The following is a 24,928-nucleotide window of genomic DNA, read 5'->3' as shown; positions in this document are numbered from 1 at the left end:
CTGCCTAGACATTCAAGTTCAGCGAGATGGTCATTTTTCCCATTTGGTCCAAAAGGACTACCTAGTGTAATCCATATTGCAGCCTTGCCTCCAGGGAGGTATTGCTTGGATATCTATTCTAAGGTAGGGAATCTGTGGCTAGAAGTCGCTTTCAGACGAGCAAGTTACTTACCTACAGTAATCCCTAACCTGGTAGATCATCCATCTAGCCGCATATTAATTACTGACTCATCCATCCCTCCCGGCTCTTAGACTGTTCCTAGTGGCCGTGAGCTTCTGGTGTGGAAGTCACAAAAGAAACTGACACAGAGGGCTGGGGAGGCACCTATATAGGTACTGCCCATGTCACTTCAGTTGTGGACGACGATGTGCACAGAGCCAAATAACGCCACCTACCTTTTGCGCAGGGGTCCTGCTCACAAAAAGTTTCCGGATCCAGTCTGACGCATTTGGAATATTCTAAGGTAGGGACTCTGCAGCCAGATAGAGCCTCTACCAGATAAGGCATTAGCAAAGGTTTTATAAATAAATTTATAAATAAGTAACTTGTTCTTTAATATTGAGAGATAGTACTACGACTTTTCCTATTGCACTGCAGCTCAGATTCCACTATTGAGACAAAGATCACCTTACTCCTGACATGTAGTCCTGCCTATGTTGGTTGACATGGAAACAAAATACACAAACAAATGTATTGATTCACACTTAATAAAAGCCATTGCATAAATATCATTCTAAAATCGATCTTAAAATTTACAAAATTGATAAGAATTAAAAATCGCATTAAGATTCCGTATCCATAGCCAGCATTTTTAGTGTAACTTTTTTTCAGCAAGAATTAAAAAAAACGTATAATTTCTACATTTAAACTTGATGTTCCCTGTTGTAGCATTCAAAGACCGCCTGCCAACAAGATCACACTCTCGGGCTATTTATTGAAGGGATGACGTAGTAGATGTCCTTGCTCATAAAACGAATGCTGGGAATATGCAGATGATGTGCACAATGGATCCTTAGGCTTGATGACACCATCTGCAGACTTTATTATTTCCTTTACCTCCTCATTTTGGGGAAAGGTCCAGGGTCGTAAGGCCACCAAAACATTGAAACATAAATCTAATTTTCATGTAAGTGGAATAGCTCTGATATGTCTATTGCACTGAAACTTGATATGAATTTATAATGAACCATGCATGAGAGCGCTTTGCAAAGGCAATCTTATCTTCAGGAATGAATGCCTCCGCATGTTATTGTTAAACAATTTCTTTCAGATTTGAAATTAAATTGGCTGCTCCCACGAATCATTTACTTGCAGGTTCCCTCATACAACTCTGTAGATAATCTCTGAAAGTTCACTTCACATAACCAGTGGACAACTCTAACCAGAGCAGGTGGTCAACGAGCGCTCCCTGACAGATCGTAACTTGTAACAGTTTGACAAACACGCACATTGTCTTGCACACGTTTGCTTTCCTAAGCTGGATTCTAGCCTAATTTCTGCTGCAAATGTGTTGCATGGAAGACGAAAGAGCTGCCTACTGGTGTTTAAATTGAGGTCTCCTAACAACTTTGATTCACGTCCATATGAGTATGAGGAGCGAAGCTTTAAACTGATGACTTTCAATATTAGCTGCAGAGATTGGCCCGCCAACCTCTTGTGAAGTCACACAAATGCTGCTGGGCCCCAGCTTAAGTTTTACAATGGTGGGAGCCTTTTGTCTCAATAATAACTTTCAAGTATTTATACTCTTGCTCTTTGTGTTTATTTATGTACCAAGGACCAGATCGCTCGGGCCTTTTACTGAACGTGAGCACTTTCGTTTTTTAAAGATTAATTTCAAGCTTGTTTGAGGCTGTCATTCACTACTCTTTCGAATGTACTACCCTATTTCTCACCCTATACCTTTCTCAATATATATTGTCTAACTCCACTCTCTTACTCATCCCAAACCCAATACAACTATGGTCCCCAAAATAACCCTTTCTAGATTCTTCCCTCCCTCCACTACCCCTCCTTGGATCATGTCATACCTCTTTTACTATTCAGATCTCGCAAACAAGCCTTTCTAAACTCTCCTCTGACTCTTTTCCCTCTACCTCTCCTTTCCTCATCCAAACCCCCTCCTACTGCTATAAAGTCCGCCCCCAAAAAATCTAGACTCTTCAATCTACTATACCACCACTATTATTTTTCAACTCAAATAACAGGGTAACGTGTCCTGTCCAATGCTGAAATTAATTTTGTATTTCCCTATACTAATTCACCTCTAATCCTTATGGGACTCCGGACTAGGGTGCTACCCGCTGAAAATCGCTTCAACACCTCTTTAGGAGTAGCAAACACTATATAAATGCAAACCCTTAACTCTTCTATCCCTCCTCTAGCCTTTTTTCAATGCAAATAACCATCTCACTTGTTCACTGCTCAAATTAATTACATATTCTCCTATACTAATTCCCTACTAATCCTGATTGGGTTCCGGAGTAGCGTGCTACCTGCTGTAAAGCACTTCAACACCTTATCAGGCGTAGCAAGTGCTATATAAATGCAAACCCTTCCCTCTGCTATCCCTCCACTATCACTTCCAATCCAAATACCAGCCTAATACATCCACCACTCAAATTAATTTCATATTTCACTATACTAATTCACCACTAATCCTTTTTGGGTTTCGGAGTAGTGGCTACTAGCCGAAAAAGCGCTTCAAGTCCTCATCAGCAGTAGTAACTGCTATATAAATGCAATTGCAATTACAATTTTACAATTACATAGACTTGAACATTACTAGGTGGATTTCAAGTGAACTTCTCCGGGGGAACCTGAGCAGATGTGGGGCGATTTAATTTGGTTGTGTTTTGGACTTTTCTTCTTCTTTTTTTGTCATAAAGCTCACACATGGTTTTTGATTCTTTGCATTAAAAAAGGCATAGCCCGCAGTTGACAATCTTTATATGCCTTACTAAATATTGGTTGTATTTTGTACTGTCCTTTTTGCAAATTAAATGCATTATGGTAAATGTAGTTTGTTAAAAAGCTGTTAAAAAAAGGGAGCTGCATATTAATCGCTTCCTTGTCTCTAATAAAATCAAGCATCTATTTCAAGACTGACTAAATATTCTGCAGCTTTATGTCATGCTTGCGTTGCCCACTAGATGGTTCTTAGTTTAAACTGGGCTAAAGCATGTGTTGCAATATATCCACGTTGCTATAGTGGTAATTTACTGAAATAATTATATGAATTAAAACGGTACTGGTTTTTTTCAGGAGACTCCTCTGCTGCTAAGATCACGTCATGTGGCAGGTGAGAATGACGTTTTCACTTTCACAATCAAAAGCATTATTAGAAGCAGTTATTCTCTGTGAAGTAGTCAGCAATAACAAACAATGGTTAAAATCTTTAGTATGTTTCTCAAGATTAGGGACCCTGGAAATGCCCTAAAAGGGTGGAGAGGTCCTCACCAAAGAGGTAAGAAGGGAAATGTCCTCCCTATTAATTATATCCAAAAAAACTAAGTATCTCTCTGGAACCAGGGTGCTTCCTTCTAGAGAAAAAGAGGAAAGGGTGGGATTCTTTTTTGAGATGACACTGTACTTTCTTACTAGTTTCTACACCAGTCTTTTGCCAACCCACTGTTGTGGGTGGGAAGGGAAAGAGACCCTTTTCTTATTATAGCCCTCACTCTCTAATAGCGACATGCTTCATCATCTGGCTCACCCCAGCTCCTAAAGGTCGGGGTGGGCTCAACCATATTGCATGTCAACCATATTTCAGGGAGCACTTGTAAATATTTTGTGTATGGGGGCTTAAGCTTTAAAGAAACTGTCTCCCCCACTCCTAAAGTATCATTTATTAGTGGAGTGGGAGGGAAGGTTAAAAAATACTATTGCAGGGCTAGAGGATGTAATGGTCCTATGACCCTAAGCTAGACACCAACATGTTTTAGCCCTTTCTATTGGTCTAAAGACAGTCCTGGGATTTGGTCAGGGTGGAATGTGTCACACATTCGTCAAAGGTCCATCCCAGTTAGAGACCCCGGACAAGCAGGACAAACAGGGGAGCAGAGCACACAGTAGGTCTCAAACAGGGATGGACCTCCCCCTCATGGCCCCATTGGGAGCTGATGCCCTGTTAATGTGGGGTAATTCCTCTTAGAAAACAGCAGCAAGTATTAGACTTGTTCCCAAAAAAGTCCTGCAATGCGACACCTGTAAATTGCATGCCCACTTTGCACTCACGTCCTTGAGGGAAGTGACTTAATTGCAGCCCACCCTTACGAAAGCCCAGGATGATCTTTAGCCCAAAAGAAAAGGCTGAAACATGTTGATATCTAGCTTAGGGTTGTAGGACCATTACATCCTCTAGCCCTACAATAGTATTTTTTAACCTTCCCTCCCACTCCAATAATAAAGGATATTTTAGGAATGGGTGAGTAATTTTATCTTTAAAGGTTGCGCCCAAATACACAAAATCTTCATAAGTGCTCCCTGAAATATGGTTGAACCCGCCCGAACTTTAGGAGTTGGGGTGATCCGCTAATGAAGCATGTCACTATTTGAGTGTATGCGGGTTATAATAAGAGAATGTTCTCTTTCCCTTCCCACCCACAACAGTGGGTCGGCAAAAGACCGGAGTAGAAACTCCTAGTATGCTTTCATCTTTCTCTCTGGAAGGAACTACCCTGGTTCCAGAAGTGATACTTGTTTTTGGAAAATATCTTTAATCTTCTTTTTTTCCTTGTTAGGTCAGGCCTTTGAGACAGCTTTAGAAGTCTCACCCGACAATTGTTTTTCAAGAAAATATATACATAACTATGCATACATAGATGAGCTTTCAACCGGCCCTCATCATCTATTGGCCTGTTGATGTATCACACGATTTGTCATTTCCTTCACTTTGAATGACTGCAATTTGCTTGTGCACAATGTGCACAATGTAATATTCACACCTGCTTTACAAGCAGTTCCCTTTCTTATTTTCTGTTTTCAAAAGGCCCTCTGATTTCTTTAATTCTCCATATTTTTTATTTTGTTTTATTATCCTCAATCGACTGCCCCAACTTCTCCAAAGCTGCCCCAAAGCAGTAAAAGTGTTTGGGGGCACTCACCTTGCAGGACGCTGCTCCTGAGACCGAGCTCTGCCGCCCGGACCATCGGGCCTCTGTGCTTGCTGCTCCCGACCCCTCCCGCCCACCCAGGGACTACATTACCCGCCAGGACTCGCGGCCAAGACGCCGCCTGCATCGCTGAAGCACCCGGTGGCGCTCAAATACAGCTGTGAGCACCGGTACAGCTGGGAAGCTGTAAAAGTGTTTGGGGGCACTCACCTTGCAGGACGCTGCTCCAGAGACCGCGCTCTGCAGCCCGGTTCAAACAAGGTCCTCTAGGTACACCCTGCGTACATCACCTGACCTTTGTCGGGTTAGTAAAGCAAAAGGAATTCTCCCCCTATACTTGATAAACCAACAGCTATAGACAGAATGTTGCGCAAAGCTATTGGGGAATTGGCAAATGAAATTGAGCGCACAGAGAGGAGCCTCTCATTAACCCCGCAATTCGACCCAATGGCCTCACAACAGGATTGTGACATAGAAGTCCCATTAACCCCACCACACACTCTGCTAGACCCTGAGTTAACTGATATTCCCTGTGCCCAGGGGGGGACCACAAATGAACAAGTGACACACACAAGGGGGGAGATAGCACACATGGGCAAGAAAAAGAAGACCAGCAGTAGGAAAATAAGGCCGAAGAGGGGTAAACCTACTGAGGTCCTGCTTGAATAATCTAGTACAGAGGCAAAGGCCCATGGAGGAGGCGAGCTAGACACACAAGCGCCCCCAATATGGGTAGCCCAAATTATAACTGACCTACAGAACGACTTCAAGCACCTAATTAACACCCAAACAAAATTAATTCTTAGTAGGCTGGACAAGGTAGTAACTTTGGTAAAAACAAAGGGGCTGGGTGGTGGTATTACTCCGCCCCCTCCATGCAACACCATAGTAGGGGAGTCTATTACCATAAGTCCGGCCATGCCACTATCAAGAAACTCCTCAAAAGGACAAACTACCACTGCTACACGGCCCCTACATCCCCCAGGCCCTCAGAGGTCACACACAGGCCAGGTTCCCAAGGGTCATACCACTACCACTGGTGAGGTCACCCGGGGGGTGCCAAAAGGCACTCATCAAGCTATTGTTCATAGACAGCCTTCACCAGTACCCCCGATTCGGTGCCAAGTAGAAGGACCACCCCCTAGGGTACCCAATAACCCTCTACCATGTATTAACTTACCCACGAAGCCGCCCCATAAGTAATTATTCTAACAGGGGTCTCGGAGCTGAGGCCAGACCAGACAGAGGCTCATGATGAGGTTAAAAACAAAACTATGTTCTGGCTGAACAAGCATAGGCCTCTAGTAGGTAACGAACAGGGGGAAATTTTGTTGGTACGTAGGGTGAATTGGGTGGGGAATAGGCCCAAGGATACCATCGGGGATTGTGTGGTGGTAAACTTTAGGAATCAGCGCGTCGTTGATCAAATAGTAAGGTGGGGACCGACTACTAACTATAGCAACATTAGATCTATGCCCTTAAGTTCTTTCTACCCAAGGGGAATTCATAACCCGGGGTTGGATCAGGTCGGACAAAGTAGATGTGAGTGGAACGGGGTTGGGTGTCGTCTCAGACCTTTATATGCGCCCCTTATGAACCAAGGAACGACATACCTGCAGAATAGATTTGATCCCTTGATGTCCCTGGAAGAGTTGGATTGACTAGGGAAGCACAGAACTCCCCAGAAGAGATACAGTAGGGAAAAGAGCCCTGATCAAGACATGGCACAGTCCACAATTATAGCCCAGACCGATTTATTAGGTGCAGTTGTTGAGTCAATGGCAGGAACCATAGAGGGTCCACAAGTCAGGCCTGCAGCTGACATGGAAATAATGGGGTTGGATAGTACCTGGTCACGCCGCCAGCAACTGAAATTACACTCCCTACTTGAGCCCAAGGAAGCCCCGATTAGTGATAGGATAGAAAACAACAATCTTATCACACCTCTAGTAAGGATGACTCAAAAGCAGGAGGGGCTAAAGCTGCTATCCTGGAACATAGCAGGACTCGCAGCGAAATTTGATGATCAGGACTGGAAGCAATATATCACCAGGTTCCATGTAATATGTTTGCAGGAAACCTGGGTGATTGATTGCAACCCTTTCTTTCTTTCTTTTGGGGTTCAAGTTTTTTGCAGTACCTACCCAGAAGTCAGCATCGGGGAGAGCCATGGAGGGGCTGGACATATACGTGGATCTACATGTAGAAGGACTGTGGACTAACCTGAACTGGCCATCACATAACATGCAAGCCCTGGGGTTACACTCAAAAGGGTTAAACATCACCCTGATTAACTGATATAATGCTGTGGGAGCCAATGGGAAGGGTCCCACAATAAAAGAATTGGCCACCCGCCTAAATGCTGAGTTAGCCGCAGGGAAAAGGGCAGTGGCGCCACTTCTGGTCCTATCTGGCGACTTTAATTGCCACCTTTGCCCGATCTTTAGACCTGTCAACAAGGATTGGTCCCGTTGCACGGTGGAGGATGGCCCACACTTTCTGCATTCCCCTGAGGGGATGGATTTGGATAGGGTGTTGGAAAGCCACGATTTGGTTCATACCATTGATCTCGTGGCATTGGGAAGTGGAGGGGAGATCAATCCCACATTTAAGGGTAGAGGCTGTTGCTCCTATATTGACTACATTGTGGTCTCAAGCATATTTAAAGTTTGGGTTTAAGGGGCAGATATCGAATGGAGCATATATAGTGACCACAATCCCCTAGTGTTGGAACTAAAAGGTCCGCCCACCAAAAATATCACTCGAGGGGTAGGTAACATAGAGAGGGCAACGGACGAGGGGAGGCGATTCAGATGGTCTAAAGTAGATGGGGACACCTTTTATAAATCTTTAATGGTGAAAGGTGGAGATGCATTGAATGTGTGTTTCGATCCTTCCCTTGTGGGTGTAGCTGTTGTAAATGCATTTGAGGACATGGCGCACCTGATTGATGGATTACTAAAGGCCACTAAGAATGCGAGAACAAATACCACCCCGAGATGGTTCGATAAAGACAGCTTGCGGGCACATAAAGATCTGAAATCTAGCCTCAAAACCTTACCCCGGGATAAGTTACAAATCGCCCAATGCAGGCTTGTATATAAAAAGGCATTAAAACTCAGGAAATACTGTCTTCAATCGCAAGCCTGGGAGGGCCTAAGGGAGACAGCGGACCGAAGGGATTTGACAGAGTTCTGGAAAATCATAAATAAACCATGTTTTCAGGACGCAAATGCCCCAGAAATTTGTAACACAATTCTCCCAGAATAATGGCATAACCATTTTAAAAACTTATACAACCATACTGGTGAAAATAACGAGGGTGATGGGCTGGGCCTCCTGTGGGTTGCTAGTCTTGAGTTCACCCTGAAAGAAGTAGTAGGGGCAATTCAAGGTTTATCTAAAAACAAAGCGCCAGGCCCAGATGGTATACCACCTGATCTCTACCTAAGCAAGGTGGAGCTGTGGGCCCCTATCCTGACAAGGGTTTTAAATGCGGCGGCCGAAACTGGCCTCCCGCTCTCCTCGTCTACAGCAACAATAGTCCCAATTTTCAAAAAAGGGAATAGGGACAATCCCCAATGTTACCACCTGATATCCCTGATCGATGTTGCGGCGAAAGAGTTGGGTCGAGTGGTCCTCAACCGCCTCACGGAATGGGCTGATACACAGATTATTACTGACATGCAATACGGACTTAGGGAGGGAAGGTCAACAACGGATCAATGTCTAAACCTCTATCTCCTGGTTGTCAAATACACCATTGCCAGCAACGAGGCAGTTTATTTAAGGTTCATGGATCTCTCTGCTGCTTTCGATCATGTTAACAGAGAGAAGCTATGGGCATTGATGATGAGCCTAGGGGTCGCACCTGACCTAGTTAACATACTTAGGGGCAGATGTATCAAGCCTTTTGCGAATCGCAAACGGCCTTTTTGCATGTTTTTGAATGTATCAAAAAATCGCAATTTAAGGAATCGCAAAATATTGCGATTCCTTATTTTGCCATAGCATTTAAGGAATCGCAATTTTTGCGATTCCTTAACTGCTATGTATGTAGCAATTTCAATTTGCGAATTTTGGTTAAGAAATCGCAAATTACCACCAACTTGTTGATGATGGTAATTTGCGAATTCTTTTAAAAAAGCACAATTTGTCATTTTTTAAGGTGGCATGTGACGCACACACATGCCCATAGGGCATGTATGTGCGCCATATGCACACACATGTACATTTTGGGGGGAAAACAGGGTGTCTTGGAGACACCCCTGCACCCATGAAATAATTCTCAAATTGCGATTAGCAAATTGCAAATTCGCAATTTGAGAATTACTTCACAATCATTCCTGAATGAATAGGAAAATATTCCTTAATTGCGAATTCGCAAATTGCGAATTCGCAAATAAGGAAGATTAAGAAATCGCTAAAAAATAGCGATTTTTTTGATACATGCCATTTTGCGAGTTCTAAATAGCGATTCCTTAAAAATCGCTATTTAGAAATCGCAAATGCCTATCTTGATACATCTGCCCCTAAAAGCATTGCACTGGAATACCTCTGCTTTAGTGCGTTTTAACTCAGAAGGAGGTACCACATCACCTTTTCCATGTAGTAGTGGGGTCAGGCAGGGCTGTATTTTTGCTCCTTTTCTGTTCTCCCTATACATTAACAACTTAGACACGGAATTAGGTAAACTCGGAGTAGATTCCCCCCAAGTAGGTTCCCGTTCTGTCCCTGTCCTGCTTTACACGGATGACGCGGTGCTGTTAGCCCGGACCCCTAAGGGTCTTCAGAGGCTGATTGATGGGTTTGTCAGCTTTATGAATACACTAGACCTATCTGCAAACCTGGATAAGTCTTACGTCATACTAACAGGGTTCAAACCTTGCAAGAAGTTCTCCTATAAGATAGGTACCCATAAACTAGGGCAGGTTCAGTCCTTCTCTTATTTAGGCTTGTTATTTGACGGGTTATTAAGCTTCAAACTTCTAGTGGAAAAACAACGCTCAAAATTGGTGGCCTCTACAGGGGCAATAATGAAATATGGCCGTAGGCTGGGAAGGTGGTCGCCTGAACAAGTTATGAACTTGTACAGATCGATCTGCTGGGGTTTTGCAAATATTCAACAGCTACAGGCAGAGGAAAATAAATATTTTAGAAAGGTACTTAAAACCCCACAAAGCATCCCTGCCCATATCATACACGAAGAATTAGGCGGGGCATATATTGAAGACCAAATAAAGGTCAGACCTCTCATAGCCTGGCTGACGATCTGGACCAACTCTGAGGCAGATCTAAGCAGACAAATCATCACAGATTGCCTGAAAAGGGATAAAGGAATGAGTATTCCCTGGTTAAAATATGTAAAGGGCACATTTAAGGGCATTGGCTGTAAGAACCTTTTTACCAATCCTGAAGATATCACCGCCCATGATGAATTGAGAGTCAAAAAAATTTGGGGGGAACGGGCAGCCGCATATAGGGCTGCCTCAGAAGAACAAAAACCAACAGTTGGTGCTTATAGATTATTGAAAACAGAGGGAGGAATGGAACCCTATCTTGCCCTCACATACAATGCACAGGACAGATTTTACATGACTCGTTTTAGGCTCAACCTTCTACATGATATACTGGCTGAGCCTCCAGGTTTTACTTTAACAGTTGAGCAGAAGGGTACCTGCAGCTGCAACAATAGGTCTCCACAGGATACCCTTCATTTTGTATTGTTATGCTCATTTTATACTCTACCCAGGCGCAGGTTTTTAGTGGGAACTTTAAAAAAAGCAAAGTTTAAACACGCCAAGGTAGCATTACTGTTTTTGCAAAAGGCTAATGATCCCTACACCCTGGTCTGTGTAATGAATTTTATTAATATCTCTGTTAAGATAAAGAACTCAAGAGGGCGGTGCTAAAATGTATTGTTCGCCAATTGTTTAATCATGGGCTAATGAATTGTATTTTAAGGATTTTTAACAGTTTTTATGTACTTTTATGGTATTTTTTAAATGCCGAATAAAGAAACATTTAATTGAATTGAATATCCAAAAACAACTACGTATCTCTCTGGAACCAGGGTGCTTCCTTCCAGAGAAAAAGAGGAAAGGGGGGATTCTTTTTTGAGATGACACTGTACTGTCTTACTAGTTTCTACATCAGTCTTTTGCCAACCCACTGTTGTGGGTGGGAAGGGAAAGAGACCCTTTTCTTATTATAGCCTTCACTCTCTAATAGCGACATGCTTCATCATCAGGCTCACCGCAGCTCCTAAAGTTCGGGGTGGGCTCAACCATATTCCATGTCAACCATATTTCAGGGAGCACTTATAAAGATTTTGTGTATGGGGGCTTAAGCTTTAAAGAAACTGTCTCACCCACTCCTAAAGTATCCTTTATTAGTGGAGTGGGAGGGAAGGTAAAAAAATACTATTGTAGGGCTAGAAGGTGTAATGGTCCTATGACCCTAAGCTAGACACCAACATGTTTGGGAGATCCGCTTTGCTGGACGCGCGCAGGCGGCACCGGGCTAAGCCCGGGCAAAGGGCGGGCTGTCTGTGGCCGTCCGGGGCTGGCAGAGGCTGGGCTGGGCCCCCTCCCCAACAACTTGGAAACGGACTGGGATACAAAAAATCGGGACCATTCTGTTGGTTAGTGACAAGGGAGGCTTTTGATACATGCATTAAGGGGGCTATTTGAGATTGCATTGGGGTTTTGTGGCCAGGGGGTGACGTAGGTTTGTTGTGTCTGAGTAACAAGGGCGATGGTGACTGGCCCCTATCGTGGGTATTGTATCAGTATTTTTTTGTTTACCCAATAGTAACTGGTATAGGTCTACACACTAATAGACTTTATAAAAAAATGGCCAGTACTGTTCAAACAAGGTCCTCTAGGTACACCCTGCATACATCACCTGACCTTTGTCGGGTTAGTAAAGCAAAAGGAATTCCCCCCCATACTTGATAAACCAACAGCTATAGACAGAATGTTGCGCAAAGCTATTGGGGAAGTGGCAAATGAAATTGAGCGCACAGCGAGGCGCCTCTCATTAACCCCGCAAATCGACCCAACGGCCTCACAACAGGATTGTGACATAGAAGTCCCATTAACCCCACCACACACTCTGCTAGACCCTGAGTTAACTGATATTCCCCGTGCCCAGGGGGGGACCACAAATGAACAAGTGACACACACAAGGGGGTAGATAGCACAAATGGGCAAGAAAAAGAAGACCAGCAGTAGGAAAATAAGGCTGAAGAGGGGTAAACCTACTGAGGTCCTGCTTGAAAAATCTAGTACAGAGGCAAAGGCCCATGGAGGAGGCGAGCTAGACACACAAGCGCCCCCAATGTGGGTAGCCCAAATTATAACTGACTTACAGAACCACTTCGAGCACCTAATTAACACCCAAATTAAATGAGTTCTTAGTAGGCTGGACAAGGTAGTAACTTTGGTAAAAACAAGGGGCTGGGTGGTGGTATTACTCCGCCCCCTCCATGCAACACCATAGTAGGGAAGTCTATTACCATAAGTCCGGCCACGCCACTATCGAGAAACTCCTCAAAAGGACAAACTACCACTGCTACATCCCCCAGGTCCTCAGAGGTCACTCACAGGCCAGGTTCCCAAGGGTCATACCACTACCACTGGTGAGGTCACCCCGGGGTGTCAAAAGGCACTCATCAAGCTATTGATCATAGACAGTCTTCTGAGAAAACAAAACAGGTGTGTGGAGGGTCGAGGGGAAATGTTTAATGACCTTTCTGCTCGCTCCCCTTTATCAAGATACAAAACACACAGAAGAGCAGACCCGGTCTGGAAGTGGTGTGTAACTACAACAGTGACCGTGAGGCACTGGTGGTGAGGGCGTGAGGCAAAGGTATAAAGACTATTAGTCACAGAAGGCTAAAGCAATTCCCATCAGACCACCCATGTGGTGGAGTTTTCATCATATGGGAATTGCTGATCTTACAATCCCAAGTTCAACCATATAGTGTCGATGCGGGAATAGTTTATCAAGAAAGTAGTCTTGATGTACATCCTAGAGTGATGTGAATGAAAACAGTGCAGTGCTCAAAACATAACAATGGGTAAAATCAACTCGATATTGAGACGAGCGGAAGTGGAGGACCTCCACTTCCGCTCGTCTCAATATCGGGGGCACCGACGGACAGAGCGGGGACTCATACTCCCGAGCGGTTGCCGGGTGAGGTGAGGTCATCACCCACACAAAGCTGGGAAGAAGACATTTTTCTTTCCCTCCAGTGGACGTTTAAGTATTCAAGTTCCTGGTATATATGTAACTTTGTATCAGTACATTCTTATTATTCTTTACTTAAACATATCGCATGTAGTTGCAGTAGCCTCTATTAAAGAATTTTTTGTCAAAGGTCCTGAAGAAAGCCGGGCTAAATGCCCTTTAGGCTGAAACATGTCGACCGTACTGCACAGCGCCATAGAGTAGTCTTACTACTTGGCGTGTTTTTAATCTTTGACACTTGGACTTCTATCTAAATGTTCTTTTGAGTCCTGGTAGTTGATTTTACCCATTGTTATGTTTTGAGCACTGCACTGTTTTCATTCACATCACTCTAGGATGTACATCAAGACTACTTTCTTGATAAACTATTCCCGCATCGACATTATATGGTCGAACTTGGGATGGTAAGATCAGCAATTCCCATATGATGAAAACTCCACCACATGGGTGGTCTGATGGGAATTGCTTTAGCCTTCTGTGACTAATAGTCTTTATACCTTTGCCTCACGCACTCACCACCAGTGCCTCACGGTCACTGTTGTAGTTACACACCACTTCCAGACCTGGTCTGCTCTTCTGTGTGTTTTGTATCATAGACAGTCTTCACCAGTAGCCCCGATTCGGTGCCAAGTAGAAGGACCACCCCCCAGGGTACCCACTAACCCTCTACCATGTATTAACTTACCCCCCCGAAGCAGCCCCATATGTAATTATTCTAACAGGGTTCCCGGAGCTGAGGCCAGACCAGACCGAGGCCCATGATGAGCTTAAAAACAAAACTACGTTCTGGCGGAACAAGCATAGGCCTCTAGTAGGTAACGAACAGGGGGAAATTTTGTTGGAACGTAGGGTGAATTAGGTGGGGAATAGGCCCAAGGATACCATCGGGGATTGTGTGGTGGTAAACTTTAGGAATCAGCGTGTCGTTGATCAAATAGTAAGGTGGGGACCGACTACTAACTCTAGCAACATTAGATCTATGCCCTTAAGTTCTTTCTACCCAAGGGGAATTCATATCCCGGGGTTGGATCAGGTAGGCCAAAGTAGAAGTGAGTGGAACGTGGTTGGGTGTCGTCGCAGACCTTTATATGCGCCCCTTATAAACCAAGGAGCGACAAACCTTCAGAATAGATTTGATCCCTTGATGTCCCTGGAAGAGTTGGATTGACTAGGGAAGGGCAGAACCCTCCACAAGAGATACAGTAGGGAAAAGAGCCCTGATCAAGACATGGCACAGTCCACAATCATAGCCCAGACCAATTTATTAGGTGTAGTTGTTGAGTCAATGGCCGGAACCATAGAGGGTCCACAAGTCAGGCCTGCAGCTGACTTGGAAATAATGGGGTTGGATAGTACCTGGTCACACCCCCAGCAACTGAAATTACACTCCCTACTTGAGCCCAAGGAAGCCCCGATTAGTGATAGGATAGAAAACAACAATCTTATCACACCTCTAGTAAGGATGACTCAAAAGCAGGAGGGGCTAAAGCTGCTATCCTGGAACATAGCAGGACTCGCAGCGAAATTTGATGATCAGGACTGGAAGCAATATATCACCAGGTTCCATGTAATATGTTTGCAGGAAACCTGAGTGATTGATTGCAACCCTTTCTTTCTTTCTTTCGGGGTTCAAGTGTTTTTCAGTACCTGCCCAGAAGCCAGCATCGGGGAGAGCCATGGGGGGGCTGGCCATATACGTGGATCTACATGTAGAAGGAGTGTGGACTAACCTGAACTGGCCATCACATGACATGCAAGCCCTGGGGTTACACTCAAAAGGGTTAAACATCACCCTGATTAACTGGTATAATGCTGTGGGAGCCAATTGGAAGGGTCCCACAATAAAAGAATTGGACATGCGCCTAAATGCTGAGTTAGCCGCTGGGAAAAGGGCGGTGGCGCCACTTCTGGTCCTAGCTGGCGACTTTAATTGCCACCTTAGCCAGATCTTGAGACCTGTCAACAAGGATTGGTCCCGTTGCATGGTGGAGGATGGCCCACACTTTCTGCATTCCCCTGAGGGGATGGAATTGGATAGGGTGTTGAAAAGCCACAATTTGGTTCATACCATTGATCTCGTGGCATTGGGAAGTGGAGGGGAGATCAATCCCACATTTAAGGGTAGAGGCTGTCCCTCCTATATTGACTACATTGTGGTCTCCAGCATATTTAAAGTTTGGGTTAAAGGGGCAGATATCGAATGGAGCATATATAGTGACCACAATCCCCTACTGTTGGAACTAAAAGGTCCGCCCACCAAAAATATCACTCAAGGGGTAGGTAACATAGAGAGGGCAACGAACCAGGGGAGGCGACTCAGATGGTCTATAGTAGATGAGGACACCTTTTATAAATCTTTAATGGTGAAAGGTGGAGATGCATTGAAGGTGTGTTTCGATCCTTCCCTTGTGGGTGTAGCTGTTGTAAATGCATTTGAGGACATGGCGCACCTGATTGATGGATTACTAAAGACCACTAAGAATGCGAGAACAAAAACCACCCCCAGATGGTTTGATAAAGACTGCTCGCGGGCACATAAAGATCTGAAATCTAGCCTCAAAACCTTACCCCGGGATATATTACAAATCACCCAATGCAGGCTTGTATATTAAAAAGCATTAAAAGGCAGGAAATACTGTCTTCAATTGCAAGCCTGGGAGGACCTAAGGGAGACAGCGGACAGAAGGGATTTGACAGAGTTCTGGAAAATCATAAATAAACCACGTTTTCAGGACGCAAATGCCCCAGAAATTTGTACCACAATTCTCCCAGAACAATGGCATAACCATTTTAATAACTTATACAACCATACTGGTGAAAATAACGAGGGTGCTGGGCTGGGCCCCCAGTGGGTTGCTAGTCTTGAGTTCACCCTTAAAGAAGTAGTAGGGGCCATTCAAGGTTGATCTAAAAACAAAGCGCCAGGCCCAGATGGTATACCACCTGATCTCTACCTAAGCAAGGTGGAGCTGTGGGCCCCTATCCTGACGAGGGTTTTAAATGCGGCGGCCGAAACTGGCCTCCCGTTCTCCTCGTCTACAGCAACAATAGTCCTAATTTTCAAAAAAGGGAATAGGGACAATCCCCTATGTTACCACCCGATATCCCTGATCGATGTTACGGCGAAAGTGTTGGGTCGAGTGGTCCTCAACCGCCTCACGGAATGGGCTGATACACACCAGATTATTACTGACACGCAATACGGATTTAGGGAGTGATGGTCAACAACGGATCAATGTTTGAACCTCTTTCTCCTGGTTGCCAAATACACCATTGCCAGCAACGAGGCAGTTTATTTAGGGTTCATGGATCTCTCTACTGCTTTCAATCATGTTAACAGAGAGAAGCTATGAGAGATAATTTCTATTTTCATTGTAGATTTATGATGTACAATTGTCTTTGATAGAGGACATATTGAAAGTGACTGACAACCACTCTATGAAAGTGACTAACGACCACTCTATGATACAGAGTTTATTTGGTAAGCTAACTCCAAAGAGTAACCTTTTAAGATCTGAAATGTATGTGGAATGAAGATAAAAGAGTAACCCATTAAGATCCTAAATGTATGTGGAATGAAGAAAAAAGAGAAATTAACTCAAAGGAAAGAAAAGAAAGAAATGATTAAATATAAAATAGGTCTTAGTGCGTTCTTCAAGCTCTCTCTTTTTTACCTATAAAAAGTTACAAATGTATAAAGGCAAATGTTGCAGAATCTGTGAAGGAATTCATAAAATCGTGTGCCGTATATTATATGATTATTGGTAATACTCTGTAAACTGCAAAGGAATCCATAATATTGTTTGTCTCAGATCACATGACTATTGCTAAAATGGAGAATAGGTCTGTAAAATATATTGTACATATTGAGAATAGGATTGTAAAAATGTATGAAATTTGCAAATTGTTTTAATTGTAAATATTGTATCATTATTTTGGGTAATAATTTTGTATATATGTGTTATTTGTAGCCCTGAAGAAGTCAGTGAAGGACGAAAGGCGTTGGCTATGGCTCCAGTCTTTTAAATGAAGATTTAATAAAGAATGAACTTCCACAAAGACCACTGATTCTGCCTTTGAGTGATTAATATGTGTTTATAAAAAAATTGGTTATTCTCTGTTCAAGTGTGCTGGACCACTGTTGTATTGAGCTTGTATGTAAGGACAGTTTTCTGCCCTGGGAAATTTAGGGGATTGTGAATTCCCGGTCCGTGTCGCTAAAAAATGTGTACAACACAGGACGTAAGATAGGTGCAATCATCTTTAACCCCACTCCCCTGAAGCGCTTATCCAAATTGTAATTTTGGGTTTGATTAGCACTATCTCCTATTACTCTAATAACAGCGATGGACTTTGATGATAAACGTGAGGAAATGTTGGGGGATCTATTTAAATCTAAAAGCACCAACCGCAATATTTCAAAAAATTTAACTCCAAAAAATGAGGGCCTAAAAGAAAAGTTTTACAAACTTGAGAAATTGAAAAAACAGGAGCTCGCCAAATGGTGGGGCGGGGCAACACTGCGCAAATACATTGAAAATAAAAAGATCCCACGTGGGTTACGAATTTTAATATTTCCCAACTATGAGGACTTAGAACAGGACCTACTATTTATTTATTTATTTATTTATTTATGGGATTTTTAATGCGCAGCTAATACCCTGGGGTGTCTAGGCGCAGTGAGATACTCTGGGATACACAGGATTCAGGGCACGAACTTATTGGTTAAACAGCCAAGTCTTCAAGGCCCTACGAAAGGCAATGAGTGTTGGTGCAGTTTTAATATGCAAGGGGAGTGAGTTCCATAGTATGGGGGTTGCCACCAGGAAACGTCTGTCTCCCCATGTAGCCGTTCTTGTACGGGGAACGTACAGTAGACAACTTGCTGCTGATCCTAGATTCTTTCCAGGTATTTACACCTGAAAGGCTTCCTTTAAGAACTTCGGCCCGGTCTGATGGATGGCCTTATAGGCGATGCAGAGAGACTTAAATTTGATTCTGCTCTCCACCCTTAGCCAGTGTAGATGGCGAATGGCTACTGAAGTGGAGTGTCGCCAGGGAATATTAAGCAGGATCCGTGCTGCCATATTTTGCACAGACTGGAGTTTATTCAGGATGTATTTGTGTGTACCAAGGAAAAGAGCGTTTCCATAGTCCAGTTTTGAAAACACTAAGGTGGTGATCAGTGTTTTTCCTGCCGAAGCAGGTAGGTATGGCATGAGTTTTTTTATTTTCTTCAGCACAAAAAAGCAGCTGAGACCACCTTATTGACGTGATAACCAAAAGATAACCTGTTATCAAAAATCACTCCCAAATTCCTGACCCTAGCAGCTGGAACCGGGGGGGTGCCCATCTGACAGGGCCACCAAGTTGAAGACCATTCTGGAGAGATTTTTCCGAAGGTCATGACTTCGGTTTTCTCTGCATTAAGTTTCAGGCAGTTACTGTGCATCCATGATTGTACATCCAGTAACCCCTCCTGAAACTTCGCTGCTACCACTGGACCATTTTTGTGTACCGCCAACACAAGCTGGGTGTCATCCGTGTAGGTGGTTAATCGCATCCCATGAGATTTAATGACCCTCGCCAAGTCCGCAACGTAGATATTGAAGAGCGTGGGACTTAACGAGGATCCTTGAGGGACCCCACAGAGCAGTTCAGAGGTGGGTGAGTAGTAATTGCCCAATTTGACTGCCTGTTTACGATTAACTAGGAAATAGGCTATGAGATCTTTAGCCAGATGGTTAATTCCAAGGGCTGCGACACGGTCGACCAGGATGACATGGTCGACCGTGTCAAAAGCAGCCGACAGGTCCAACAAGATGAGCACTGCCGCTCCTCCCGAATCCATGATCTCTCGAATTTCATCCGAGGCCTTTACCAATGCTGTCTCAGTTCCGTGTCCCTTCCGGAACCCGAACTGAGTATCGTCTAAGAGTTTATGTTGTTCAATAAACTCTGAGAGCTGTTTATTCATTATTGCCTCTACGATTTTGGCGGAGAAAGGAAGGCAGGCAATAGGCCTGTAGTTGGACGTGATGGTGGGGTCTAAAGAAGGCTTCTTGATCAAAGGTTTATCAACTAGACGATTGGGAGGAGGGTCTTTATGATGCATCGTATCGTATGATGCGGATCCTAATTACAAACTCTGAGAGAAAAGTTAGCAAGATAAAAGAGGAAATTTTGAAACTTGAGAAAGAGATTGCTGAGATGAATTTAAAAGATGCGACCCTAAAGAATTATGAGATCTTAAAGAATGAATTAGCTGCCTATCAAGTGTATTTGAAAGATAAAAAACTAAAGAAATTAAGAGACGAAAAGGACTATGCTAATGGACGCATCTTTAACTTCTCCAAAAAATATGATGATGTAACCCCTAAACAGGTGCCTTGCCAGGGAAAATTTGAGAAACCGATAAGTGTATCCTCCAGTAGCACCTCACTTTCTTCAATTGAAAGCGATCCAGGCGAAGACACCAGCCAATTACAAACATCAACATCTTCCCTTTTTTTAAAAGAGGTTCAACGCTACAGGCTGGGCAACAAAAGGAAAAATCTAAATTCAGAATCAGAAGGGGAGGGAAGAAACATAAAGCCAGGCGTACAAACCAGATTACAGAGCAAGACACAAATGAGAAACTAATAGATGATATTGATGATGACCGTACTGACAATGCATTAAATATTGTGAATTTTTCTGATAAAAATTTGACTGTTCAAGAAGAAACCTTGTTACGAAAAGGGTTGAATTTTTGTGCTACAAACACTTCTAATTTTGTTGATTTACATATCGATCTTTTCAAGTTTGTCGGAAAATTGAGATTGAAAACTTTTTTTGAAAATCATACTGTTGTACGGAATGTTCCCTTGAGCCAGCCCAAAACATATGAAATGTCTATTGCTGATCTAAATGTAGCCCACCTACTTTGTACATTGGATGAGGAAGATGGAATTGTTGATAACACTGATACTGCTAGATCATTGGATATTGTTGAGGATACATCAGCAGATAGTGGTCTAAGAATGTCATCCAAGTTCCTTCCACTCAGACCCCAAGATGCTTTCATTGATGAGTTTTATGATAAAGTAACACAGCAATTACACCAGCTAGAAGATAAACATATGCGAAATTCTCACTGCAGGCATAATCACAACATCTCTAGGAAAGATAGAGAAGCATTAGGTCGTTTACGAGATGACCCTGAAATAGTTATTCGAGAGGATGACAAAGGGGGAAATATTGTAATAATGAACCGATCAGACTATCTAGGAGAAATCGATAGGCAATTAGGTAATACTGAATGTTACGCTAAGTTAAAAGAAAACCCGACAAAACAGATTGAGTGCAATATCAACTCGTGCTTGAGAGATTGGCATGAATCTTGTCTTCTTTCTGATACGGAGTATACGTTTCTAAAAGTGGAGGATTCCCGCTACCCATGTATATATATCCTCCCGAAAATCCATAAAGGGGGGGGGGGAGGCTTTCCACCAGGTAGGCCAATAATATCTGGTAATGGCGGACCAACTGAACGTCTCTCACAATTTGTGGATGGATACCTCCAGCCTTTTGTTAAGAACTTACCCTCCTATCTTAGAGATAGTAGAGACGTGTTGTGCAAATTGGAGGACTTTGCCTGGGACAGCTCTAACTTGCTCTTCGTAACATTAGATGTGGAAAGCCTTTATACATGTATAAAAACGGATTGTGGGCTAGATGCATTAAAATACTTTTTATATAAGCGTGATGCTAGCAATCTTGAACACACGCTTATGCTGTTAGAAATGACAAGAATGATCCTTGAAATGAATGCTTTTCTGCACAATGGGGCCTGGTTTCTGCAAAGACAAGGGAAAGCCATGGGATCCAGGTTTGCTCCGTCTTATGCAAACCTGTTCATGGGTGTGTACGAGACGGAGCATGCCTGGGGGCGTGGGTCCCAACATTGGACTAACAACATCATTTTCTATGGTAGATACATAGATGATGTTCTAATGATTTGGAATGGAGGAGTAACTGAACTACTCTCCTACCATGAGTACTTAAATCAAAATAGATTTAATGTAAAGATGACTATGAATTACTCAGGTGAAACCATTGACTTTTTGGATCTAAAATTATATGTGAGGAATAATAAGATCCACAGTGACATCTTCAAAAAAGTAACAGCATGTAACAGTGTCTTGCATGCTGAAAGTGCACATCCCAAGGGCACAATAAACGCTATATCATACGGAGAGATGATAAGGGCCCGTCGCAATTGTAGCGAAGAGCCACATTTTCAAAAACATATCAAATCCATGAAAAATGATTTTTAAAAAAGAGGATACACCAAAGAATGTTTAGAGAAATTGGAATCGAGGGCAATGAAAGTGGATCGAAGATCCACATTACAGACGAACCCTAACAAACATAGCAGGAATATGAACAACAAGAAAGATGAGGTTCTGTTTATAATGGAATATAATGTACATAGCAACCATGTATATAATATCTTACGACAAAATTGGTATCTGATTGCTTCTGGCCAAATTCCATAAGGTACGGTATCTGAGAAACCTAGGGTTGTGTATAGAAGGGGAGAAAACCTCAAAAAAATTCTTTGTCCTAGCTACGTCAGGGAACAGAAAAAAGAAAAAAAAGAGATACGTGGAATATCTGGTTAACTAAAAAAAGGCTGGTTTTTATGTTTGCGGTTCATGTGTGACATGCCAAGTTGGTGTGAACAAAAAAAGAAATTCAAGTACAATACTGAAAGAGAATATTTCATCAGGACTTTTATTACCTGCAACACCACCTATACAGTCTATGTATTGGGATGTGCATGCAATAAGATCTATATAGGAAGTAGCAATAGATGCTTGAAAATCAGAATGCAGGAACACATCGGGGCAATTAAAAATAATGATGAAAAATACCCTGTGGCATCTCATATACATAAAAGTCATCCCATGGAAAGAAATATCTGGTTTCATGCATTAGAACATATAGAAATGCCATCCAGGGGTGGGGATCGTGAGCTAGCGCTAAGAAAGGCAGAGGCTGGATGGATCTGTCGCTTGAGAACTACATCCTTGGGGCTTAACACATGTAATGAATTACATTATTTTTTGTAAAAACAGATAGTAGATGTTAATATTCTAAAGAGCCAAAGAATGTGTTGTGACAAACTTATGTTCATATTGTAATGATGGACTTGTATTCAGTGATGCTAAGTTGTATCTGAATAATGACTCTTTTAATTTTTGGGACGCATTTGAATTACTGCATTCAGTTTAGAAACGAATAGTCTTGAGGTTACACGCGAGTGTTGTGACAAGCTTGTGTTCATACTGTAATGATGGACATGTACTCAATGGTGCTAAGCTGTATCTGATTTATGACTTTTTTAATCCTTGGGATGGATTTGAATTACTGCATATAGTCTAGAAACGAGTATTCCTGTTGTTATACACGAGCTATTATCTGGGTTCAATATGTCGGGCGAATCTGATTATAAAGTGTTAATAATTGTTTAAATTGACTACGAATATATATGTTAGGAGGAGTCTTGGTCAAATTGGATTGGCCTCCAACCTCACCTCGTCTCTTGTGTTGAGATGTACTACAAAAAATGTGATAGCTGCAAATGTGGGGTGTGTTTAGACCTAAAGTAGACAATATAAGATGGCGCCTGCCCATACCGGCATAATCTGTTTTATGGTATGGAGATTCGAGTTCCACATTAATCGCTGAAAAGAAGGAAGCAGTACGCAGGACTTTACATTTTTTGAATAGGTAAATATAAGTGCTTTATAAATTTAACTATCTGTCTGAAAGAAAAAGTAAGAATAGAAGAAAATTAAAACAGAAAAAATATGTGATATATAATATTTGGTTAACAAAAACTAAAAAAACGTGCTGCTATTTCCGTTACGAATTTAAATAAATAAAAAGCGTGGTAAATTATCAGTTAAATAAATTGAAATATTGACTTTGCGGACATATTCCCTTTTAACATAGCCGTTTAGATATGGCGCCACTACTCAACTTTATAAATCGGCCCCCGTTACGGTCTAAAGCCAGGTGTACGGCATTAACGACTTACTGAAGTCCTATAAAATGGCGTCTATAGAGCGTACCTCTGTATGCCATTACGGAGGACGGCACGCCATGGAGCCGGCTGTTATCTAAACTACAAGTAAGTGGGACTGGGGTACTCTTGCTGTTACCATTTGACCTGGAGCCTTAACAATAATGCTATGTAATAAGGAGATCAGGCTAATTAATGTGGGAGATTATGCCGCTTCGATAAAACGACGCTTCCGACATGAATTGTGCGTCTTTTGTAATTTTTCTAAATAATCTTTTCTGTCTTAGAACGCCCAAAATCTCAGCTTACTTGCCCACGACCAATTTAAAAATGTGTGTAACCTTTCGAATTACAACTTAGATGTACCAAGAGGGCGCGGTATTATTCGGCTACATGCCAAATCGATTCGAGGGTTTTGGAGACATGTTAATCGGGATGGTGTAGAATAAAGTCTGCGCACCTTGTGGTTATACGTTCTTGCTTAGGGCACTAGGAATCCAGCCCCTCTTCTGTAATTCGTTAGCCGATAAAAAATGAGGTGCCTGAAACACAACACAGGTTAAAACAAACGCTCTAATATGGCGCCAATTTTTGTAACACCGCTTTGCCATTAAGGTCTTTAGAGTAATGGTAGTGCTCTGCTTGGGTTCAGGAATATGTAAAATACACAATATAATGTTGCCCTGTAAATAAAAGCATGACAGTCGATAAGATATGAGGAGCATGGAACGTAGCACAGGTTAAAACAAACGTTCCAATATGGTGCCAATTTTTGTAAACTCCGCTTCGCTATTAAGGTCTTTAGGGTAACGGTTGTATTTTGTTTGGGCTGACAAATATGTAAAACACACAAAATGATGTTGCCCTGCAAATAAAATCTCTTCTTAAGGAAATCTTGACATTTTTAAATAAGAATAACCACTATAAATGTGGCAGTAATTATATAAATAAATATAAGAAAATAATTCATTCAGTAAAAAATGTACCTGAGTAAATAGGACACACTTAAAACCATCCCTATTTCCCTTCTCCTCCCTCTTATAGTGACCCACTAAAGGAACTACTGATTTTGAAGCTATTCGCCAAACGTGAAAGCAAGACACCACCGACTTAGAGGAAGTGTTATCACTAGAAGGATCAAAAACCTTTTATGAGGTATGAATCTCTATGGGGGATGTAATTATGACACTTGTATGTGATCATATGCCCGTGTTGTGCATATTGTGGAAAATAATATGGATAAAATTAAGGGTGAACATTTCTATTTTCATTGTAGATTTATGATGTACAATTGTCTTTGATAGAGGACATATTGAAAGTGACTATCGACCACTCTATGAAAGTGACTAACGACCACTCTATGATACAGAGTTTATTTGGTAAGCTAACTCCAAAGAGTAACCCTTTAAGATCTCAAATGTATGTGGAATGAAGAAAAAAGAGTAACCCATTAAGATCTTAAATGTATGTGGAATGAAGAAAAAAGAG

The 24,928-nt window shown here is 42.5% G+C and overlaps 1 protein-coding gene across 1 annotated transcript in view; it reads left to right on the top strand.

Moving 5' to 3' along the window:
* The window catches only part of LOC144773006 (uncharacterized), a 2,495,654-nt gene extending 2,492,352 nt beyond the window's left edge, over positions 1–3,302 (top strand). The window contains exon 21 of the transcript XR_013599895.1: positions 3,266–3,302. The gene's annotated coding sequence lies outside the window, so the exon portion shown is untranslated. The remainder of the gene's footprint in view (positions 1–3,265) is intronic.
* The last annotated feature ends 21,626 nt before the right edge of the window (positions 3,303–24,928 follow it).

The sequence above is a fragment of the Lissotriton helveticus genome, chromosome 8 (assembly GCF_964261635.1).
Source record: "Lissotriton helveticus chromosome 8, aLisHel1.1, whole genome shotgun sequence".
NCBI lineage: Eukaryota > Metazoa > Chordata > Amphibia > Caudata > Salamandridae > Lissotriton > Lissotriton helveticus.
The sequence above is the reverse complement of the archived record's forward strand: the minus strand, read 5'-3'. Positions and strand labels throughout refer to the sequence as shown.